This window comes from Scyliorhinus canicula, chromosome 11 (assembly GCF_902713615.1).
Source record: "Scyliorhinus canicula chromosome 11, sScyCan1.1, whole genome shotgun sequence".
Taxonomy (NCBI): domain Eukaryota; kingdom Metazoa; phylum Chordata; class Chondrichthyes; order Carcharhiniformes; family Scyliorhinidae; genus Scyliorhinus; species Scyliorhinus canicula.
The window spans coordinates 69,942,138-69,966,308 of NC_052156.1; positions in this window are offsets into that span (position 1 = coordinate 69,942,138).

Consider the following 24,171-nt stretch of genomic DNA (forward strand, 5'->3'; position numbering starts at 1 on the left):
CTGCACATGCGCTGGGATGACGCCAGCACACGCTGGTGCTCCCGTGCATGCGTCAACTCGCGCCAGCCAGCGGAGTCCCTTCGGCGCCAGTTCGCATGGCACCAAGCCCCTTCTGCGCAGGCCGGCACGGCGCACACCACTCCTGTGCCAGCCAAGCCCCTGAAGTTGCGGAGGATTCTGCACCTTTTGGGGCGGCCCAACGTCGGAGTGGTTGGCGCCACTCCTTCACGCCGGAGTTGCCCGCCCCTCCGATTCCCGCAGAATCCTGCTCCAGGTCTATCAACTTTATATTTCAGTAATCTTTCATTATTGTTAATCTTCAGGATAATTATGGTAAATACTAAAATGAGAATTCCTTGCTAATTGCAATCTGACTACTTCCACAGCTACTCGGAAATTTCCAATACCTGTGAGAATGCTTTAATGCCTCCAATAGAGTCCCTGAGAATGAGCAGACCCAATATTAGAACATAGAACATAGAACATAGAACACTACAGCGCAGTACGGGCCCTTCGGCCCTCGATGTTGCGCCGACCTGTGAAACCATCTGAAGCCTATCTGACCTACACTATTCCATTTTCATCCATATGTCTATCCAGTGACCACTTAAATGCCCTTAAAGTTGGCGAGTCTACTACTGTTGCAGGCAGGGCGTTCCACACCCCTACTACTCTCTGAGTAAAGAAACTGCCTCTGATCTGTCCTACATCTATCACCCCTCAATTTAAAGCTATGTCCCCTCGTGTTGGTCATCACCATCCGAGGAAAAAGACTCTCACTGTCCACCCTATCTAACCCTCTGACTATCTTATATGTCTCTATTAAGTCACCTCTCAGCCTTCTCCTCTCTAACGAAAACAACCTCAATTCCCTGAGCCTTTCCTCGTAAGACCTTCCCTCCATACCAGGCAACATCCTGGTAAATCTCCTCTGAACCCTTTCCAAAGCTTCCACATCCTTCCTATAATGTGGTGACCAGAACTGCATGCAGTACTCCAGGTGCGGCCGCACCAGAGTTATGTACAGCTGCAGCATGACCTTGTGGTTCCGAAACTCAATCCCCCTGCTTATAAAGGCTAGCACACCATATGCCTTCTTAACAGCCCTATTAACCTGGGTGGCAACTTTCAGGGATTTATGTATCTGGATGCCGAGATCTCTCTGTTCATCTATACTACCAAGAATCTTGCCATTAGCCCAGTACTCTGCATTCCTGTTACTCCTTCCAAAGTGAACCACCTCACACTTTTCCGCATTAAACTCCATCTGCCACCTCTCAGCCCAGCTCTGCAGCTTATCCATGTCCCTCTGTATCCTATAACATCCTTTAGCACTATCCACAATTCCACCGACCTTCGTGTCATCTGCAAATTTACTAACCCATCCTTCTACACCCTCTTCCAGGTCATTTATAAAAATGACAAACAGCAGTGGCCCCAAAACAGATCCTTGTGGTACACCACTAGTAACTGAACTCCAGGATGAACATTTGCCATCAACCACCACCCTCTGTCTTCTTTCAGCTAGCCAATTACTGATCCAAACCGCTAAATCACCTTCAATTCCATACTTCCTTATTTTCTGCAATAGCCTACCGTGGGGAACCTTATCAAACGCCTTACTGAAATCCATATACACCACATCAACAGCTTTACCCTGATCCACCTGTTTGGTCACCTTCTCAAAAAACTCAATAAGGTTTGTGAGGCATGACCTACCCTTCACAAAACCGTGTTGACTATCGCTAATCAACTTGTTCTTTTCAAGATGATTATAAACCCTATCTCTTATAACCTTTTCCAACATTTTACCCACAACCGAAGTAAGGCTCACAGGTCTATAATTACCAGGGGGTGTCTCTACTCCCCTTCTTGAACAAGGGGACAACATTTGCTATCCTCCAGTCTTCCGGCACTATTCCTGTCGACAAAGACGACATAAAGATCAAGGACAAAGGCTCTGCAATCTCCTCCCTGGCTTCCCAGAGAATCCTAGGATAAATCCCATCTGGCCCAGGGGACTTATCTATTTTGACATTTTCCAAAATTGCTAACACCTCCTCCTTGTGAACCTCAATTCCATCTAGCCTGGTCGACTGAACCTGAGTGTTCTCCTCGACAACATTGTCTTTCTCCAGTGTAAACACTGACGAAAAATATCCATTTAACGCTTCCCCTATCTCCTCTGATTCCACACACAACTTTCCACTACTATCCTTGATTGGCCCTAATCTTACTCTAGTCATTCTTTTGTTCCTGATATACCTATAGAAAGCCTTAGGGTTTTCCTTGATCCTATTGTCCTATTAGTCCTATTGCATCGTCCTGTGCCTTAATTATGTGTTAAAAATCTGTCTGTCCCACATTTTGGGCATTGAGTTGCTATACGCAACCTGCCTCCACCAGTTCAGATGGAGGGAAGGGACACATAAATGTTGTATTGCCACCTTATTTGAATAAGTGTTATCTAGGACTAATCATCTGCTGCACTGTCATTTGCCATTGGCTGCTTTGGGCGACGGAGCAGCATTGTTCTGGGAGCATATGGTGCCACAAACCTTTTGTTCTTCAAAGCAGTCTGTCCTTTTTAAAGGCAATCTGCACAGAATTACTTGAGTCTTCTGCCGAATACTATCACTGCAATTCTGAACAATAAAAATGGAACATCGGGGAGAAACGGTTCCAGAGTCATAGATGTGATGCTGGAGACAGGAGGAGAGATAGCAGGTTATCATAGGGGACCTGGAGGCTCTTAAGGCCCAACCTCAGAAGGCATTGGAGCAGGTGAGTTGAATCCGAGCATCTGGGCGCGTGAACTGGGTGGTAATGCCATTAGAAGTCCGATAACTTCACAAGGGTGATCATGGACAGTGAATGCACCTTTACATGAGATCCCCTGGCCATCGCTGCAATACCCTTTCATGCTGTTCTATATACCACATTCTGTGCTCACTTTGAGGACAAGGTAGCATAATCTAAAAGGGAGAAGAACAGGACTGATGGGGACCAAAGGATTCCTGGATCTCCTGAGTCCTGCAAAGGAGCTGGTTCTCAACATCATAGGGTCGGCTGCAATAGAGACTGTGACATTCAGCGTTCCTTAGGACATTGAGGTTATATGCTCCTTCTAAACTCCCCACTCACCCTCTTCCTGCTATCTAGCATGATGAGCAAGCTAATAATAGTATCACCATTGACCTCTTGCTTTCCACCCTTCCCCACTTCCCTCGCACCAGCATTTTAATTGGTTTCTGTTTTCAGGCACCCAACAACTAATGCCTTCATAGCCACAGCGGTTCTGTGAGAAGAAGAGAGAGCAATAGTACAGCATTGTTGAAGAGGCTCTGCCAACTGATCTCACAGTTGTAGACATTAGCTCAGATATTTAAACTGCAAGAACCTTGGATGATAGCAGAGTTGGGATCAGCACATGGTAAGTCACTGGGCATGAGTGGGCTGCAGTTAGGCTTGGGGAAAAGGATAGATTGTGTGTCAGCTCACTGGGAAAACAAGGTTGCAAATGAGTTTTGCTACAGGTATCTCCGATGAAGTACCTGTGGAGTAGCCTAAGGGAAAATGCTGATGGGCATGTACACTGAGATAGTGCCATTCAGTCTCCTGTCACTTTAAATGTGGATGTAGGAGTCCGGCTCCACCTTGGCTAAGGGCATCATGCAGAGTTTACATGCTTGCAGCCTCTACTTCATATTTCTGACATACTGTATACCCGGAGGCACTGCAACTCTGCCTCAGTCGTTGAGTGCGAGAGGTCCCCAAATACTCTACCTTCCCAGTGAGGATGCAACAACACTGCCGGCCAAATTCAGGACCTCACTACTAAACCAAAAACACACCACAGTACTTCCAAGCACTCTGTAAGGGCAGAGGTTCATCAAAATTATCGTTTCGGCAAGTTGGGTGTCTAACCCTTCAATAATCTTTAAAAGAGTTATCTAAATTACTCTTATTGACCCTGTTCTTTCCTTGAAGACCTGAACAGTTTTCCTTTTCAAGTATTTATCCAGTTTCCTTTTGCAGGGATTCTATTTCCATCACCTTTTTGAATAGATTTGTCAAACACATTTTCCTTTCATAAAACTGTGTTGACTTTGCCTTATCCTTTTACGATTTTCTAAACACCCTATTAGCACATACCTAGTAATGAATTCAAGCATTTTCTCTACTATTGATGTCAGGATAACTGGCTTATCATTCCTTGTTTTCTCTCTCCCTCCTTTCTTGATAGCAAGGTTACATTTGCTACTTTCCAATCCACAGATACGGCTCCCGAATCTAGGGAAATCTGGAAGATCAAAACCAGCGGGTCCACTACTCCTGCATCTTTTAATAACCTAAGATGTGGGCCATCAGGTGCAGGGATTCATTTTTAGCCCAATAAATTCCAGTATTTCCTTTTACGAATATTATTTATTTTAAGATCCTTGCTGTTAATCACTCATTGTTTCTGAGGTATTCTTTGTGCCTTTTATTGTGAAGAAGAATATATGCCTTTACTGTCTCTGCCATTCCCCATTATATTTCTCTTGTCTCAGCCTCTCAGGGACCAATGTGTACTTTCAATCATTCTTTTAATGTACTAATGAAGCTCTTACAATCTATTTTAATATATTTTGCTACTTTACTTTCATCTTCTATTTTCTCCCCTTTTATCGATTTCTTTTTCATCCTTTTCTGATTTCAGAAAACGTGCTCAATTCCCAGCCTTAGTTCTCTCTTTGACAACGTTGTAAAAATAATTTTTAAATATAATACTTCTCCAGTTAGTCATAGCTGGACCATATTCCCAGTGGAACTTTTATTCTTTGAGGGAAAGTATATTCGTTGAGAATTGTTCCTTTAAATGTTTGCCATTACTTATTTTCTGTAATATCTTTGAATCCAATTGCCTAATTTACACAGCCACCCCACCCCTTAAACCTGTGTGATTGGCTTTGTTTAAATTAGCGCACTACTTTCACATTTAACTATACATTGCTCTCAAATGCATTACAAAATGCATCAAGTTATGATCACTCTTCCTCAGAGGATTATCTGCAATATGATTACTGTTTAACCTGTCTAATTAAATATGAAATATTGGATCTAAGATAGCCTGTTTCCTATTTGGTGCTTCAGCATTTTGTTCTAACACTGTCTGGAATGCATTCCAGGAACTTGTCCTCTCAACTACTTTTGCAAATTTGGGGTATAGTTTATTCTCCCCATTGCACCTGGCATTGGTCCGGCCATACTGGGATCATTACGGGAGGGACCCATCTCGGGCTTTGCGCTGAGCGGAAACTCTCCCGCAAGTTACCAGACCCACAGCACCCAGAGCAATCTTGATCATACCCTCGCTGGGTGTGATCTAGATAACGATCCATTAGGCTAGAATCACAGAATCATAGAATATGCAGTGCAGAAGGAGGCCATTCGGCCCATTGAGTCTGCATCGGCTCTTGGAAAGAGCAACCTACCCAAGGTTTTCACCTCCACCCTATATCCCCATAACCCAGTAACCTCACCCAACACTAAGGGCAATTTTGGACACTAAGGGCAATTTATCATGGCCAATCCAACTAACCTGCACATTTTTGGACTGTGGGAGGAAACCGGAGCACCCGGAGGAAACCCACGCACACACGGGGAGGATGTGCAGACTCCGCACAGACAGTGACCCAAGCCGGAATTGAACCTGGGACCCTGGAGCTGTGAAGCAATTGTCCTATCCACAATGCTACCGTGCTTCCCACAAGAGAGTTGCGGGAGAGTTTCCGCTCAGCGCAAAGCCCGAGATGGGTCCCTCCCGCGATGATCCCGGTATGGCCGGACCAATGCTAGGCTACTTTAATTATGGGCAACAATGTGAGGCTACATTTTCCCTGTGTCCTTTGTCACTGGCCACACTGGCGAGGCCTCACCCAAGCGCCAATTAGTACTAGTCTCCACAAGCGAAGATGTGGAGGGCGTGATGGCCTGGTGATCTCGGAGGCAATTGGAGCCCTTTGGGTGGTCGGGAACAGGGCAGAAAAGTACCCTATCGCTCCCCCTAGCACCCTGGTGCCAACCTGTGGAGAGTGAAGGGGCTTCATAAAGGTTGGGAGGGTGAAGGGGATTCCTGAAAGGGGGTCCCTAAAAGAGTTTTGGGGTGCCTGGAAGCAGGGGCCCACAGCGACCACATAGCAGGGTGTCCTCACGAGGGGTGGGGGTGGGGTGGGGGAGGTAATGCCCATGTTTGCGGAAGGGGTGGCATTGCTCAGGGGTGGGGTGTGTGGGGGACCCTCATTTGGAGATCGGGACACCCTTTCAAAATGGCACTGCAATCTCTGAGGAGCAGGTCTCGCTGGAGAGTTCAGATCCCCACTGCTGAAAGAATTTTCAAGTGTGGGCGAGACTGGGAGGAAACTTCCTAAAGGCCCAAAACATTGAATAAGTGCAGGTGGTCTTGATATGACCCAAAAAACTGACCGGAGACACCCTGCCAAACTCGCCTAAAATGACACCTACTCATTTTTTTGGAGATTCAATCCCTTGGTTTGTCCACAATGTATATGAAGATTAAGTTCCCACATAACATGGCGGGATTTTCTGCGCAACCCGCCGTGTGTTTTTCAGCAGCGCAGGTGGCACGCCATGCACTGGATGTTCTATGTTCATGTTCTATGTTCCGCTGCTGTCAACGGGATTTCCTGTTGAATGTGCCCCTTGTTGCTGGGATATCTGAGACGGGGGTGCGCCGTAGATGGGACCGGTAAATTCCAGCCACAATTAGTGTATTAGGCTTTTTAATATGTTCATATAATTTAATGATTTATACTCTATCCAACATTGTAACTATGCTTAGGGGGCCTGTAGACTACCCAAACCTGAGATTTCTGCTCTTTGTTATTTATTAACTCCACCCATACTGTTTCTGCCATTTTGGAAATGTTTCCTTTGCATTCTCTCTGAGGTGTTCATAGCCTCCTAAAGGGCGATGTCCAAAATCAGGCACAAAGCTTCAGCTAGGTCCTGAATATGTTCAATATTGACGATGTCATCCATCTTCATCAACTGCTGCTGAAAATACAACGTGGAGCAAAAGTCATCTCTGTTTAATATTGTGTTGCCATTGCGACAACAGCAGTCACCTTCATTTTGTGTCCCATTTATCTTAATTACTCGTTCCTCGACATTGTGCCAGTGCTCCTTCACTTAGCAGGGAAAGGAAGGAAAGGTCAAAGACAAATCTCATTTCAAGCATCTCTGGCTGGATATTGTGAAGAATTATTTCTTGTGAAGAAAAACTCAGTTTTTGTATTTATATTCAGACAGCACTTTGCATTTTCCGCTCACAGACTGTGGCACCAACTTCATAGTTTGACTAAATGAAATTCATGGTCAACATTTATTATTCAATCCTATGCACTGAGTAAGATCAATGATATCTTGTGTTGATGCACATCATTGTTCGCAACTAAAAGAGAGGTTCACCTCTCATAATGTCCCAGTAGAGAAATAATAAAGTGAGAAACCATGATTTATTCATGTTCATCCATATTTATCACCAGGTATAATTCCAGTATAATAGCCACCTTTCGCATTATACTACAGAACTGTAAGATTATGACAGATCCTATATGCTATAGAAAACATTAGGCTCTGATTTTGTTGTATTGAACATCGGACATCTATATTCAGGTCTAGTCTGCACACCTTCACTTCCTGATGTTATGCTTCGTGAAAGAATGCTCGAAGTCGTCTTTAGGTTAAAGGATGATTTATTGTGCCCCACAATAAATTACAGAATTGCACTTGAGAAAATGCTGCTCTTCAATGTTCTGCAACTAGGCCCAAAACAGACTAGCAGCCCAGAGTTAACTTCCACACCTTGCCTCTTCAACCCTCCGGTTCAAGTCCCTAAGGCGGGCCTTCGGCGTTCCTTTTATGTGTGTCCCCGCGCTGCCCCCTGGTGGTACTTCCATGTCCCACCAGTCCCTTCTGTTCACACTCAGGCGAGGATCACCACACCTGTCACACATTCTGGGTTTTAATTTCTCTTCAGGATCTGGAAACCGAAACAGGGACGGTTTCCAGATCCTAAAGCCATTCCCAGGGAGATCAATCAGGGTATCCCTGTGGGCCTCATGGGGATTATTACATTAACAATACAGAAAACTGCCAGGCTATTGCTGCGGAGGATGGGCTGGGGAGGGAAGACCACCTACAGGTGACTGACAGGAGGGCCTGTAGGCCTAAGCGGAGTACTTCCATGCAGTTTAACCTTGTGCCAGGAAACTGGGGGCTAACTGTAAAATCCCACCCAGTCTCCTTAATCCCTTATTAACAAGCCTCTAACAGGGGGAAACAGTCACTGGTTGGTGTTTTGATTAATGCACTTCCTTAATTAGCACAGATACAGGTTCCCTGTCCAATTAAGAGTGAAGGGTGGTTTCTTAAGGCAGGGGGACCTATGACAGGCTCCTTCCTTGGGAGGAAGGAGGTGGTGTAGTGTCATTGTCACTGGACTAATAATCCAGAGACTCAGGATAATGCTCTGGGTGCCCAGTTTCAAATCCCACACTGCAGATGGTGAAATTTGGGTTCAACAAAACCTGGAATTAAAAACCTAATGAGGACCATGAAACCTTGTTTATTGTTGTAAAAACCCATCATGTTCACTAAAGTTCTTTATGGAAGGAAATAAGCCATCTTTACCTGGTCTGGCCTACACGTGACTCCTGACCCACAGCAATGTGGTTGACTATTTAATACCCTTTGAAACAGCCTTACAAACAACTCAATTCAAGGGCAAGTAGGGAGTATCAATAAGCGTTGGGCCAACCAATGACATCTCCTGAAGAAATGTTTTAATAGCCAGCTGCAGTAAATGGTAAGGAAGTGAGAGGGCACTTAACAGTAATGTCTCTTTACAGCACATACCCTTAAAAATGTAATTAACAGGAATCCGAGCAGTAAGGTGAATGCGGATTTATTCACGATGTTGTTGCACAGCAATCCTCGGGAGTGGTTGGGGCATCCAGAATGTGTTTCAGTTTCTTTTACCTCATCGCCAATATTAAAACCCAAGATGTTGAGCGGTAAGATGAGCTAGGATTTATTTATGGTTACAGAAAGTCTGACCATGGCAGTGAATATATTTAAAGAGTACAGTCCCATTGGGAGAACAAACATGCCGGTCCCTGTTTGGGCCGGGCTTTATACTTCTTATGAGCCTCAGGTAGATGGGCCTCCACCCACTGGTGGGGAAGTTTATATTCCACGAGTTCCACAGGGAGATCAATCAGGGTATCCCTGTGGGCCTCATGGGGATTATTACATTAACATTAAAGAAAACTGCCAGGCTATTGCTGTGGAGGATGGGCTGGGGAGGGAAGACCACCTGCAGGTGCTGACAGGAGGACCTGTAGGCCAAAGAGGAGTACTTCCATGCAGTTTAACTTTGTGCCAGGAAACTGGGGGCTAACTGTAAAATCCCAGCCAGTCTCCTTAATCCCTTATTAACAAGCCTCTAACAGTTCTAATTAACTGCCTACCCCGTGGAGTTTAAGGACCTTGTTGAGCAGTGAGCCCATGTGGCAAACAGAATTGGGAATCCGGTACACCTCATATTTTTCATTTGAAATTGATCTTTGGCATGAGCAAAAAATGGACTAGTTTTCTTTTCTATTGAATGGAAAAGTAATTGAGGCATGTCATACCACATGCTGTCAGTTTGCTACTGTCCATTTCTTTGGCACTGATGAAGAATAACCTCAACACCCTCAGAGCCAGAGCTGTGGGAGATAAACTGATTGGGCTTTACAGACTGGCAGAGCACAAAGTGATTGTCTATTAGACACTGGTCTCTTCCAGCACGATAACATATTGGGTTCTGTGGGCTTTATCAAGTGTTTAGGCTCCATCTACTTTATACGAAATATTGAAGTAATCCATTGCTTTCATCTAAATTTGATTTAGCTATTGATGACTGTTTGAAGGAGCTACATTAATCTGAATTCACTTACATTTCTAGACTTAGATTCACTTTTAACTAACATATTCCATCAATGTAACTGTTAATAACAACAGATAATGTTAGAGATGTAGTAATGATAAAAATTGTAGTTTGTAGTGCGGAAAGTTTCTCCCAGTGGTGCCTGCCTTGTATTATGTTGACTTAAATGTTGAGTTTGACTACCAAACCAATGTGGAATACAATGTGTTGGGTAAATACATCGGGCGAAATTCAATGATAAAAATTCAATATCCGGTTTCGGGCATGTTTAGTGCTGAGAAATGAAATGAAATGAAATGAAAAGACCCCGCTATTCAACGGCACTTTGCAGTTTTGTTTGGCCTAGGTGTGGAACGCTCCTCTGAGGCCACACTTTAGTCATGTCCTGCACTGGCAAGCTGCAAGAAGACTACTTGTGGACATTTTGCATGTCCTCCCCCTGCAGAAATATCCCTGCCAGGGGCATGTAAAATTCAGCCCATTATTAGTTTAGTACACACAGGGATAGGCTTTAATTCAAAACAGCTAAAGCAAAATGCTTGCACTTATAAAATTATTGTACAAAATATATCTATTGTTAACAAAATACCCTGTTTTTATCCAAAGTAGAATCATTAATTTCCCTTGAAGAAGGAGTCAACAAGACTCTATGATAACATCATCATCATGAACTTTTTGAAATTGCAATACAGCAACATCCCTCCCACAAAAGGTCTGATAAACTCTTAAATAATGTGAACACAGGTTTAGTGCCTAAAGTTTTGTAAGCTTCAATCAGGATTAGTGCAGTTTAGCAAGTTTTTATAAATGTTGAATCATAATTAAAGATTACACTCCAGAGTTTGTAATAGAAATAGCAATGAGGATATCAACAGTTTCAACAGAACTTGCTGTTGTTCACTTCTACTTCGTAAACACAAAAACTGCATGGTTTGTACAATGTGTGAAACAGAAATCGTGGAATCAGCAATAGAACATATAATGATGTTAACAATTATGCAGATCTACATTGAGTATGAAATACTGAACCTTATGAAAGCCAAAGGTGAAAAGAAATGCTTTCAATTAATAATCTCGACTGCAATGTTTTGTATCCTTAATTGATCACACCCCCTGTTTCATTCTTATTGACTTTGAATTTGATGTAGGAGTTGCTCATTCTGGAGAGCTGAGTACAAGACCGTTTAACTTGTGGAAACCTCCATTCCTCCACCCCCCCCCCCCCCTTTCCGGCATGACGCTCCCCCGCCAGCAGTGGGATCCTCCATTCCCGCAGCCAGCCAATGGGGTTTCCCATTGTGTTACCCCACGCCTGGCGGAAAACACGTAGGCATAGGTGCGCTGCCAGCGAAGTGGAAGATCCCGCTGATGGGGAATCCCGCAGTTTACTTCCCAAGTGAGGTAGAATTTATGTCGTCAGCTCTGGCACTGAAATTGAAGGAACTTGGGAAACGTTGCAGGTATGTACCTAATATGTACGAATCCAAAATAATTATGCTATCAATATTTTGCTGAGTCTAGATGGACTCACCAAGGTGAAATATAATGAAGTATAAAATATTTGATGTTACACCTTGAGAAACTAATAGGTATTTTGCTGTATTCCATTTAGATGCAGCAAGCACAGGAATATAAAAATATGCAACCACACTAAACTTGTGAAGCGCTCTTAAACATTGCGGACATGAATCGATCTTTATTAGATGACAGGAAAAAATTAATTTACAGTCAAAATTTATTCACATCTCTTCTTGAACACAAATGTACAGTTAAGCAATCTGATGCTTTCTAAATAATAAGTTATCCGGTCTCAAACATTTTGGTAACTGCGCACCATATCTCTGAGATTACTGAAAAGAATTTTTGAATACAGATTGTATATTATCCAGTGACACCTAACGGTTGATGCCCTGTTCTAGGTGAAGAACAATCTATTGTTCATCAACTATCACCCAGTAAATAATTGTTGTCTAAACGCCTTCTATCATCTCTTATCTTCATCATTAATATTTACACTATTTTACTTTGGCGAGGCTGATGAGAATTGATCCAAATTTAGAGCTGTGCAATTCAATTAATTTTAGGGTTCAACAAGTACTTTGGGGAGGGGGGGGGGGCGGGATTCGAACCTCCTAAAGTGAGTGTGGTTGGGATTGGTCAGCTGGTAAAAAGATGCGCAGGTTAGGTGGGGCTACAGTGATAAGGTGGAGGGCTGGGTCTAGGTTGGGTGCGCACCCGATGGGCTGAATGACCTCCTCTGTACTGTAGGGATTCTCTGGATGAAATGACAAATTAATTGTAAATCTGCCAGCTTGAACACATTCCGTCTTGAGCTTGAACACATTCGGCTGCATGGGGGAAACCCCCTCTAGGAAAGGACAATTTGTGTTAACTGGGATTGAGAATTCTGACCTCTTGGCTTTCTCGAACCTATAAATGAAAATAAGGCAAGAGAACAATGGGGATTGAGGGGTTTGAACAAATGGTAAATACTGTAAATATTCAAACCTCAAGGTGCTTCCTTGCCTAAGCAAAAGACTTTTTCCCACATGACTTGTTCTGAGCATGCGGTTTAACTACTGTGGAGGTTATTTAATCTTTGGAGGTTATTTCTACTACGTTGGAGGCACCTGATCCACATTTTCCTTTTGTCAAAAGTTAGTTCAGCATGCAGCTTAAGCTTGGACAATGGATCAGGATCAAAATGAATGGCAGCATCAGGAGTCACTTTGCAGGAAAGAGGGGATGAACTGCAGGTGACAGGAGGTAATGCCCATGACAAAGGGTATACTGACAGAGGACCAACTTCCTGGACATCTCCCAGCACCAGTGCCTCAGCGAGCTCATGGCATTCCCGTACCAGCCTCCCCGGACAGGCGCTGGAATGTGGCGACTAGGGGCTTTTTACAGTAACTTCATTGAAGCCTACTCGTGACAATAAGCAATTTTCATTTCATTTTCATTTTCATTTCATTTCATTTCATTTCATTGCCTTAGATGGTTGCTGACACTTGCAGGCTCCTGAAAACCTCTTGCAAAGTGAACCAGGTTGTCTTGCATTGTCAGTCGCTGTGAAAGACCCCATCATCCCGCATTTCTTTGCCTCTCACACCTCTCAGGTTTTGCCTGAGATATTTGTTGAATTTCTGCTATCCGCTGCTTACAAATGCATTTCCCCGGTGACCGATATGATGTTGGGTATTCTAGACACTTTGAAACTAATGAGGACAGTCAGCATGGGTGGGAACTCGGGTTTTGTAATTCTGGTTGGCTTTCAACAGATACACAGATTCATCATCTCAACACATGACAATCAAGGAGACTCCTAATCACCCTGGAGTTTTAGCCAACTGCAAGGACTTCTATTCCATCAATGTGAAACTTATCTGTAACCACAAATAAGACAGCTTGCGGTTCCTGGGGAGCTGCATGATGCTTTTGTCCTTCATCAATCAAGTCTCTCGACGCTGTTTACATCTCAAAACAAAGCTGGGCAGTTCATTCCTTGAAGAAAAGAAAGGGCTACCCACTCTGAATCACTGGATGTTGGTAGCCATTAGGAACCCAGACAATAATGCCAGGAGAGATTCAATTACATCAAGAGTGGAATTCTCCCATCTGGGTCTAAATCCCATGGTTGGGGATGAGGAGTAATTCCCGCTCAGGAGGCTGATGGAGAATCATACCATATCTTCCAGGCTGACATAATTAACTTTGCATCCAGAGATTTAGCATGGCGGGGTGGGTTTGATTCTACATGTCCCGTCATCGTAATTGGGTGCCATACTTAAAAGGCGCCCGATATCGCTGACTCACCATTAAAGAAAGAAGGTGAATCTCCTAAAAAAGAAGATGGATTTCCAGGAACACACCGTGGTAAGAAGATGGACCTCCTCGATGACACTGAGGCTGAACGATCATCCTGTTAGATGCTCGTCCCACCCACTGCTGTGCTGTTCCAGGGTACGGGGTCCCCGGCGGCCTCCATCCAGAACTTAGGAGGCAGCCCCAGGCATTCTTCAGGTAAATCCTGACTTCTGCATGCCCCATTGTTCCAGACACATTTTGGACAGGCATATTTTCCCAGCAGGTTTCCCGACTCACCATTTGGGCACTAGCGTATGATCCCATGGGAAATTCACGCAGGTATGAAACAGATTTCTGGACCTCCTGCCCAATTCTCTACCCTTCCCCCACCTGCCATGAAACCCTCCGCGGGGCATGGGAGAATTCCACCCCAGGATTTCAGACATTCCTTAGTGCAGTGCAGTTCAACTATTTTGTTAATGACCTTCCCTCCAGCATAAGGTCTGAAGAAATTCAGAAGAACAAGACATTATTGTTCATTCCTTTTGACTTTTAGAAGGTGATGGTGAGCTGCCTACTTGAACCGCTGTGTTCCTTGTGGTGTAACTACTCCCACAATGCTGTTAGAAAGGGTGTGTTGTCTTATTAGCTCTGAGCACAAGCAGACCAAACACTGCGATAATCTAAACAAAGGGTTCTTTATTGAAGTGGAGATGCCGGTGTTGGACTGGGGTGAGCACAGTAACAAGTTTTACAACACCAGGTTAAAGTCCAACAGGTTTGTTTTGAATCAGTCACTTTCAGAGCACAGCTCCTTCCTCAGGTGAATGTCCTAGGATGAGTGCAACTCCAACAACACACAAAAAACTCAATGTCATCCAGGACAAAGTAGCCGGTTTGATTTAAACCACATCCATCACCGTAAACATTCAATCCCTCCACCACTGCCAAACTGAGGCAGCAATGGGCACCATCTACCTGATGCACACAGTGGTAGAATAAGCCTCCTTCAACAGCGCCTTCCAAACCCATAGGGCTTGATCTAACCAAATTAGAATAGAGTCCCGTGATGAGTGTGTTTAGCAGGGTGTTTCCTGGCGCTCACAGCTCCGAGAAACACCATGCTATTTATCGGGACTCTGCTGCAATCGGGGCCTCAGTGCGGAACTCCCCGCCCTTAGTCCCGTTTCCTATGCTGAGGGCCTCTGCCTGCCAGAACTCCTCAGTGCAGCCATTTTTAAATGGTGTTCTCATCAAAACCCCCCCCCCCCCCCAGTCGTGATCCCCAAAACCGGCCAAAGCTCCAACTCGCCTATAAGGGGGTTCACGGGCTTTCCTGCACCCCACCTCACATTTGCAGGACACGCCAGAGCCCAATCCCCGCTAGGGTAAAAATGCTAGCCTGACATCTTGGCACTAGAAGTCTGGCACCCTGGAAGTGCCTCTATCAGCTGGCAGTGCCACCTGGGCACCTTTGCTGGCACCCAGGTGGCACTGCCATGGTGCCAAGCTGCCAGTGCCAAGATGCACAGGTGGCACCAGCAGTGCCAGGGTGCCACCCTGCCCAGAGGTCAACCACCTGGGGGCCTCTGACCCTCTGGGAGACCCGCACAGGGGCTGTTCCAACTGGTCCTCATTTGTGGGGACCAGCACTGAACGGCACTCACCCAAGGTCTCCGACGCCAAGGGGTTAGATTGCAACGCCTCAGGCAGATCATGGGAGCGCATATTAGAGTGAGACTAACTGTATCGCCCTAACATGCAGATTCACAAAATACTGATATGCAACAGAATGGGTGGGAGACAGGTCATGGCATCTCGCAAGATTGCGTTACATCTCACAAGGTATGACGAGCCAAGTAGATCCCGGAAAAGGGATCTCCCGGGATCTATCGGTGCACCGCATCTCACATCTCCATCACCTATGTGGACAAGTGTACCAGACGCACACAGGAATACCACCACCTGCATGTCGCACACCATCCTGACTTGGACATTCAGTGCTGTTCCTTCACCGTAACAGAGTGGAAATTCAGGAACTCCCTCCAAGCAACACTGTGGATATACTTGCACCACATGGACTACAGTCTTTCAAACTGCCACCGAGGACAGCTAAGTTTGGGCAATGAATGCTGTTCTTGCCAGCAAATCCCAGATTCCATGAAGAAATAAAGGAACGTTAAACATGAGAGCTGCCATTAAGCAAACAAGCACATTGGATGTTGAAGTTGTGCTTCAAGTGCCTGGATAGATTTTCCAAAGTCTTTCCGTATACAAGGGTTCAGAAATCCAGGTTGAAAATGATGAATTGCACTTTGCATAGCACAGCCGTGAGTACTGGAGCTTCAGGAGGAAGAAGGTCCTCGTTCATGCTTCATGTTCCTCCTGCTAGTTTGAAGAGGAAATGTTGTGAGGACCATAGTAGCAGTGCACATAACTGCCCAGGATGGCTTAATTCTGGCATGTTTCAATTAGATTGAAGTAATTAATGCATCTTACAGCCAACTTCTCAATTCACTTAATTACCCCATCCCCCAATACTAAGCCGTTCTTCATCCCAACCACAGATATTCATTTCTTATTCTGAACTCTTGTTTTACTAGTCTTCACAAGTGGGAAGGTCATTTACCAGACTGCAGGAAGGCAGATTATTATCTGAATGGTTACACATTCAGAGAGGGTAATGTGACTTGAGACCTGGGTGTCCTTGTACACCTGTCACTGAAAGCTGGCATGAAGGTTCAACAGGCGGTAAAGAAAGTAAATGGTACATTGGCTTTCATAGTAAGAGGGTTAGAGCACAGGACAAGGGATGTCTTTCTGAAGCTGCACAAGACCTTGGTGAGTCCACACCTGGAATATTGTGTGCAGTTTTGGTCTCCTTATCTGAGGTGTTCTTCCCACAGAAGGACGGTGCGAAGGTTTATCAGACTGATTCTTGGGATTGCGGGACTAACCGATGAGAAGAGATTGAATTGGTTCGGATTGTATTCACTGAAGTTTAGAAAAATTAAGGGATCTCATAGAAACCTATAATATTCTAGCAGGACTAGAAAGGGTAGACGCAGGAAGGATATTCCCGATTGAGCGGCAATCCAGAACCAGGAGGCAAAGTCCAAGGTAAAGGGTAAACCAATTAGGACTAAGATGAGAAGTTTCTTCACCCAGAGAGTGGTGAGCCTGTGGAATTTGCTACCACAGAAAACAGTTGAGGACAAAACAATGTGGGTGGGATTTTCCGGTCGTCAACACCAAAATCACGTTCGGCGATTGGCCGGAGAATACCCGATTCCGAACAAATCAGGGATGGTGCCGCTTTTGCGATGCCCTGCCCCCTCCAAATCACTGTACTGGCAGAATGCGCCATATCAACGGCCTCACGAAATTGCCTGAGGCCCACCCCCAGATGCTCCACCCCCGACCGGCCAAGTTCCAGACAGTGTAGGTCTCTCATGGTCTCACCCATCAGTAAATCAGATTTGCGCCGACACAGTCGGGGAGGGCCATTCCGCGGGCAGGGAGGACTTTGTCAGGGGCTGGGGGCACTCTTGGGGGGGTGGCTGGGGCACGCGAGCCGGCCAAAGGGGGGCGCACTATTTTGCAGGCCGGGCCCTCAATCAGCCAGCACAAATGTTGCACGCCGCACAGCCATTGCAGGCTGCCGACGTGTGCATGTGCGGCCATGGACCCGGCAATTCTTCGGGCCATATCGGCAGCTAGAGCTAGGATCTCTACGCTGTCTTGCTGCTCGCCCCCAGCCAAACGGCCGTTTTATGCTGAATTTTCGGGCATAAAACACCACCGTTCTGACACTGGCATGGAAACATAGCCTCAAAATTGGAGAATCCAGCCCTGTATTTTTTCAAGAAGGAGTTATATATAGCCCTTAGGTTCTGGATTGCCGCACAATCGGGAATATCCTTCCTGCGTCTACCCTGTCTAGTCCTGCTAGAATATTATAGGTTTCTATGAGGTCCCTTAATTTTTCTAAACTTCAGTGAATACAATCCGAACCAATTCAATCTCTTCTCATCGGTTAGTCCTTCCACCCCAAGAATCAGTCTGAGAAACCTTCGCACCGTCCTTCTGTGGGAAGAACACCTCAGATAAGGAGACCAAAACTGCACACAATATTCCAGGTGTGGACTCACCAAGGTCTTGTGCAGCTTCAGAAAGACATCCCTTGTCCTGTGCTCTAACCCCCTTACTATGAAGGCCAATATACCATTTACTTTCTTTACCGCCTGTTGAACCTTCATGCTAACTTTCAGTGACTGGTCCTTAGGGGACTGGTCCTTAGGGGGGCTATATATACAGCTCCAGGGGCCAAGGTTCGATTCCTGGCTTGGGTTACTGTCTGTGCGGAGTATGCACGTTCTCCCCATGTCTGTGTGGGTTTCCTCCTGGTGCTCCGGTTTCCTCCCACAATCCAAAGATGTGCAGGTTAGGTGGATTGGCCATGATAAATTTCCCTTAGTGTCCAAAAAGGTTAGTTGGGCTTACTGAGTTACGGGGATAGGAGGCGTGGGCTTAAGTAGGGTACTCTTTCCAAGGGCCAGTGCAGACTCGATGGGCCGAAAGGCCTCCTTCTGCACTGTAAATGCTATTATATGGGGAGAAAGCGGGAACAGATTACTGAGTTAGATGAATAGCTCGAAGGGCTGAAAGGCTTACTCCTGCTCCTATTTTCTATGTTTCTTTGCAGGCAAAAATGCAAAATGGTACAAACAATTAATTCTGAGCTTATAGAAAACTTAAAGGGAAACTTCACACTCTTCATTGAGTTAATGACACATGTGCAAATGCTTCCTTTTTTGTTCTGTCCCTTCATGGTGCAACCCTGTGCCTTCAGCAAGTTTGGAGGCAAGCTTTTCATATGCTTACACTAACTAATGCTCTTGGCCAACATCTATTGGATTTTGGAGCCCATGAGTTCCACACCAAAGATTCCATCATCAGCAACTATTTCAGAGGCAGACTTGCCCATTAGGATGGGAGGAAGCATGTGTGGAAAAGGGGATGGATGGGGAGTCAGTGGTTACAAAGTTGCTCACATTTTCCTCTCCACTTCCATGTTTCTTTTCTCCATCTTCCCTCTCATGGCCTATGCATGCTTCCCTGTTGCCCAAGAGCTGGAGAACACTTTGCTGCACATCAGTGAGTTGCAGAAGGATCACAGCCTAGGTTTCACAAATCCTGTTTAAATTGACATTCAGAGTCTGCAGGGTGAGGGTCAGCATGCATTTGTTGAACCACAATGCAGGTGGCATGCAGGTGGCATGCAGGTGGCCGTCTTACATCAGCATAGACATCATTACAAAGAGCTGCGATATCATGCAAGTTTCATCATTGAGACAATCTCCTTCAATCTTGCTTCAAGGGTGCACAGTGCAGCTAGACAGGGAATGGGATTCTCTGGTTCCCCAGCTGCGGCTTTCCCATTGAAGCTACCCCATGCCGCCGGGAAACCTGCAGGTGGGGATGCGCTGCCACACCGAAAAGTGAATCGCAACAGTCGGGAATTCTCGCCAGGCTATTACAACTTAACGTCGACATTAATGGCCCTTGAGGTTCAGCATGTGTCCAGCTGAGCAGAGTTTGGAGTGACCTGCATCCTCCAACTCTCCACTGTTGTCCCTTTCTCCAACATCTTCTCTTGCTCACTGCTGATGTGTGAGGAACCATGTGAGAACCTAAATACCTGTCTTGCCAATCCCACCAAGATGTGTATATCTGAGCTGGTGGGTCCTTTGCCAGTTTATCCTCAGAGTGAGTGATGTTCTCTGAAGAGACTTTTCTCCACCTCCTGCGGGATACTTGATTAGCCATACATTCAAAAGTTAAAATCCTGCCCTTTGATCTCCCTGCCACCCATTCTTGATATCTCCTTGCATCACTTGGCTTCACTAGTTGTGAAGAGAAACTGAAGACCTCATTCTGAACCTCCCTCAATTCTCCTTTTAGCTGCTAGGAGCCCCCGAACAGGCGCCAGAATGTGGCGACTAGGGGCTTTTCACAGTAACTATATTTGAAGCCTATTTGTGACGATAAGCAATTTTCATTTCATTTCATTTTTCATTTTAGGAATGCTACACATGTTTATAAAAAAATAAGTTACTGTTAGAGCATTGCTGACAATTTGAGAATGAGACAGGCGAGGTTCATCTATTTCTTAAAAGCAATTGTTTGTACATATTTGGGCAGCACAGTAGCACAAGCAGCTAGCACTGTGGCTTCACAGCGCCAGGGTCTCAGGTTTGGTTCCCCGTTGGCTCACTGTCTGTGAGGAGTCTGCACGTACTCCCCTTGTCTGCGTGGGTTTCCTCCGGGTGCTCCGGTTTCCTCCCACAGTCCAAAGACGTGCAGGTTAGGTGGATTGGCCATGCTAAATTGCCCTTAGTGTCCAAAAAAGGTTAAGAGGGGTGATTGGGTTACGGGGATAGAGTGGAAGTGAGGGCTTAAGTGGGTCGGTGCAGACTCGATGGGTCGAATGGCCTCCTTCTGCACTGTATGTTCTATTGTTCTATGTAATTGGTGATCACAAGTTGATGTTTCCCATTGGTGTTCTCTACCGTCAGCACATTGTAGAAAATAAATAGATCGCTCCACTTTCTTAATGGGAGCCTGAAAATTGTTTCTTGAGCTTAGCTACTGACTGTTGTGCTTATAGGACAGGGCACAGTGTTACAAATGGAAGGAAGGGATACTTGATGTTGCTTTGCCAAGGCTTAATCTCCACCCTCTCTATTTCATGTCCAGCCACTGTCAAGATCTCTTCCTGTCTGGTATCTCAGCTCTGGATTCAAAAAAAATAAGGCAGGTTCCACATCAAACATAACATCACCCATTGGGCAGCACGGTAGCATAGTGGTTAGCACAGTTGCTTCACAGCTCCAGGGTCTCAGGTTCAATTCCCGGCTAAGTCACTGTCCGTGTGGAGTCTGCACGTTCTCCCCCTGTCTGCATGGGTTTTCTCCGGGTGCTCCAGTTTCCTCCCACAGTCCAAAGGTGGATTGGCCATGCTAAATTGCCCTTAGTATCTAAAAAGGTTAAGTGGGGGTTACTGGGTTACGGGGATAGGGTAGATACATAGGTTGAGTAGGGTGCTCTTTTTAAGGGCCGGTGCAGATTCGATGGGTTGAATGGCCTCCTTCTACACTGTAAATTCTATGATTCTATGAATTCTATGATTCTATGAGTCAATTCATCGGCAGTCCCTCAAAATGAAGGATGATATCTGTCAGGCTTGGTGAGTCTTCAGATGATTGAGGGGCCCAATTCTGGATCCATAAGATCTTCTGCAGCAGAAACATGAGTCAATTAATCATGTATCAGGATGGGTTCTGTGAAAAACTGTCTGGCTGGCTCTGGTTATGTTTTTCACTGAGCCCAAAGCTCGAGTAAGATTGTTGTGCATTTTGCATAGAGGTAATATTGTATGTAAGTCCTTTACATTTTGGCATTGATTGTTCCTCTGTTTGTTACAACAGTTTTGCACTGGGATTTGAGAGGTGGAGACATAACTGCTGAATCATGATTTACTATAAGACTGCTTCAATTGTGAGATGCTACAGTTTGTGTAGTGAAGTCTTGTTTCAATTTTTCTAGGAACTTTTTTTGACTGCACCTGGAGTCAGTGCCGGCTCAAGGCACCGGCAACTCGGGCTGTTGCCCGGGGCGCCATGTGCTAGGGGGCGCCAGACTCGGGTCCCGCGCATGCGCAGTTGGGCCGGCGCCAACCAGCGCATGCGCGGTGGCCGCACTCCCCCAGGGTGGCCGCACTCCCCCAGGGTGGCCGCACTCCCGCAGGGCGGCCCCCCCCCGGTCCGTCACCTCGGTCCGCCCCCCCGCTCGGTCCGCTCGCCCGCTCGGTCCGCTCCCCCCCCCGCCTCGGGTCCGTCCCCCCGCCCCCCCCGCCTCGGGTCCGTCCCCCCGCCCCCCCCCCCCCCGGGTCCGTCCCCCCCCCCCCCCCCCCCCTCGGGTCCGCCCCCCCCGCCCCCCGCCTCGGGTCCGCCCCCCCCCGCCTCGGGTCCGCCCCCCCCCGCCTCGGGTCCGCCCGCTCCGCCCCGCCCCCCCCTTGGCCCCGCCCCCCCCTCGGCCCCGCCCGCCCCGCCCACCCCCCCCTCGGGTCCGCCCGCCCCCCCCCCTCGGGTCCGCCCGCCCCGCCCCCCCCTCGGGTCCGCCCGCCCCGCCCCTCGGGTCCGCCCGCCCTGCCCCCCCCCCGGGTCCGCCCGCCCTGCCCCCCCCCTCCCCTCGGGTCCGCTCGCCCCGCCCCCCCCTCGGGTCCGCTCTCGGCCCCCCCTCTCGGCCCCGCCCCCCCCCGCAGCCCCCCTCGGCCCCGGCCCCCCCCGGCCCCCCCCCCCCCCCCCAAGGGCGCCGAAGTTCAGCTTGCCCGGGGCGCCAGCAACCCTAGGGCCGGCGCTGCCTGGAGTACTATGTTAGTTTTGGTACCTCATAAAGCATATTGTTACCATAGGGAGAGTGCAACAAAGGTTCAGCAGACTTGTTCTGGGGATGGCAGGACTATGTTATTAAGAGAGATTGGGCCTGTATTCTCTAGAGTTTCGAAGAATGAGAGGTGATCTAATTGAAATCTATGGAATACATAAAGGTATAGACAGGGTAGATGCAGGTAAGATGTTTCCCTTGGTTAGGGAGTCTAGGGCCCCCCTAGGGGGCACAATTTTTAAATAAGGGTGGATGCCATTTGGGACCAAGATGAGGAGAAATTTCTTTACACAGAGCATTGTGAATCTTTGGAATTCTCTACCCAGAGGCCTGTGGAAGCTCAATCATTAGGTTTATTTAAGGTAGAGATTGACAGATTTCTGATTAACCATAATGTAAAAGGTTATGGGGATAGTGTAGGTAAAAGGCATTGAAGTGTCCAATCAACCACGATCGTAATGAATGGTGGTGCAGGTTTGACGGCTGAATGGCCCACTCCTGTTCCTGTGTTCGCCTGTTTTTGTTCATCATGAATTAGCTATAGACTGTTGAATTTTAAAAGCGAAGGTTCTCTTCTATGCACTTGCTCCAGTCATTTTGGTTTCATTATTGGTCTTCCTTTTGTGATCTCGAGTGGTTCTGTGCACCCTCATGACGCAAGAAGTCTCTAATTACCTTTAACTGGTGCCCTTAGTATGCACTTTATATCATGATTCACCTGACATATCACCATGCCTCTGGAAGCTGTCCACTAAGTCAAACTAAGACAATTTTGCAGTAAAATAACAGGAGAATTTGGAATCCTATATACCTTCCTCCTGGTGCATCTTGCACATCCTCTTGTGTATACTTAATTTTAAAAATTGCCAGGAATAAATCTTCCACACAAAGGTAAAGCAATATTTATAAAATAAAAAGAACTCGGCTTTCATAGAATAATGCACACATAGTGGAGTTCAATCCTCCAAAGCACCAGTAAATATCTAAGAAACCCATTTAATAATAAAGGACCTTGACTTATTCCAGTCGTTGTAAATCAAGAGCCCCACTGTTATGCCCAAATAGCAAAAGCATCCATATTATTATAAAACAGTAAATCCTCCAACTTACTGTGAGTAATGCCAAGGCAGATCTAACAGTCCATAAATAAAACTCTTACATCCAATGTACATCTATCACACTTCAGTGTTGCACACTGTGATGATATAAAATGGAGGAAGTCAGTTATTTACTGTTACCCGACATTGGCAATAGCCCAGGGATTCACAGAGAAACAGTTACCTTCAGTCAGAATTAGTGTCTATTTGGCATCAGGGTGCGTCAATTTACAGCAATTAGACCTTGTGTCCTTAAAGAAACAGGCCATTTGTGCTTTGAAAACAAGATAATGGGTTGTGGATTATATAATTGTTATGTATCAGAGAATGCATCATTGCTGGTTCCGCATCATGTCATTTGTAGTGACATCAGCAGTGTTTGCGTGAGCTTTGGGCAGATCAGCACCTTTAATTGTGTGAGCAACATCTCCTAATAAACCTCTCATCGTGTTTCATAAGAATCCAGAGTGTAATAATAATAATAATCTTTATTAGTGTCATAAGTAGGCTTACATTAACACTGCAATGAAGTTACTGTGAAAAGTTACTGTGAGTGTGGACACCTCCATACCTTTTCTTTTTGCAACAACAAAGAAACATAACAGGATAGAAAACTGGGGATCAGTTTTTAATGTTCTCTGTATGCACGGATAGCGATGTCTTTGTAGTTAAAGTGATCAGAGACCGTACGTCTTTGTAAATGAAAAAAACTGTTTATTAATTAACTAAAACACTAAAGGGTTTCTATGATGTTTACAAAGACAACAATTGGATACGACAGCTAAATACAAACAATTATGATTAACTATTGTTAATTACTGT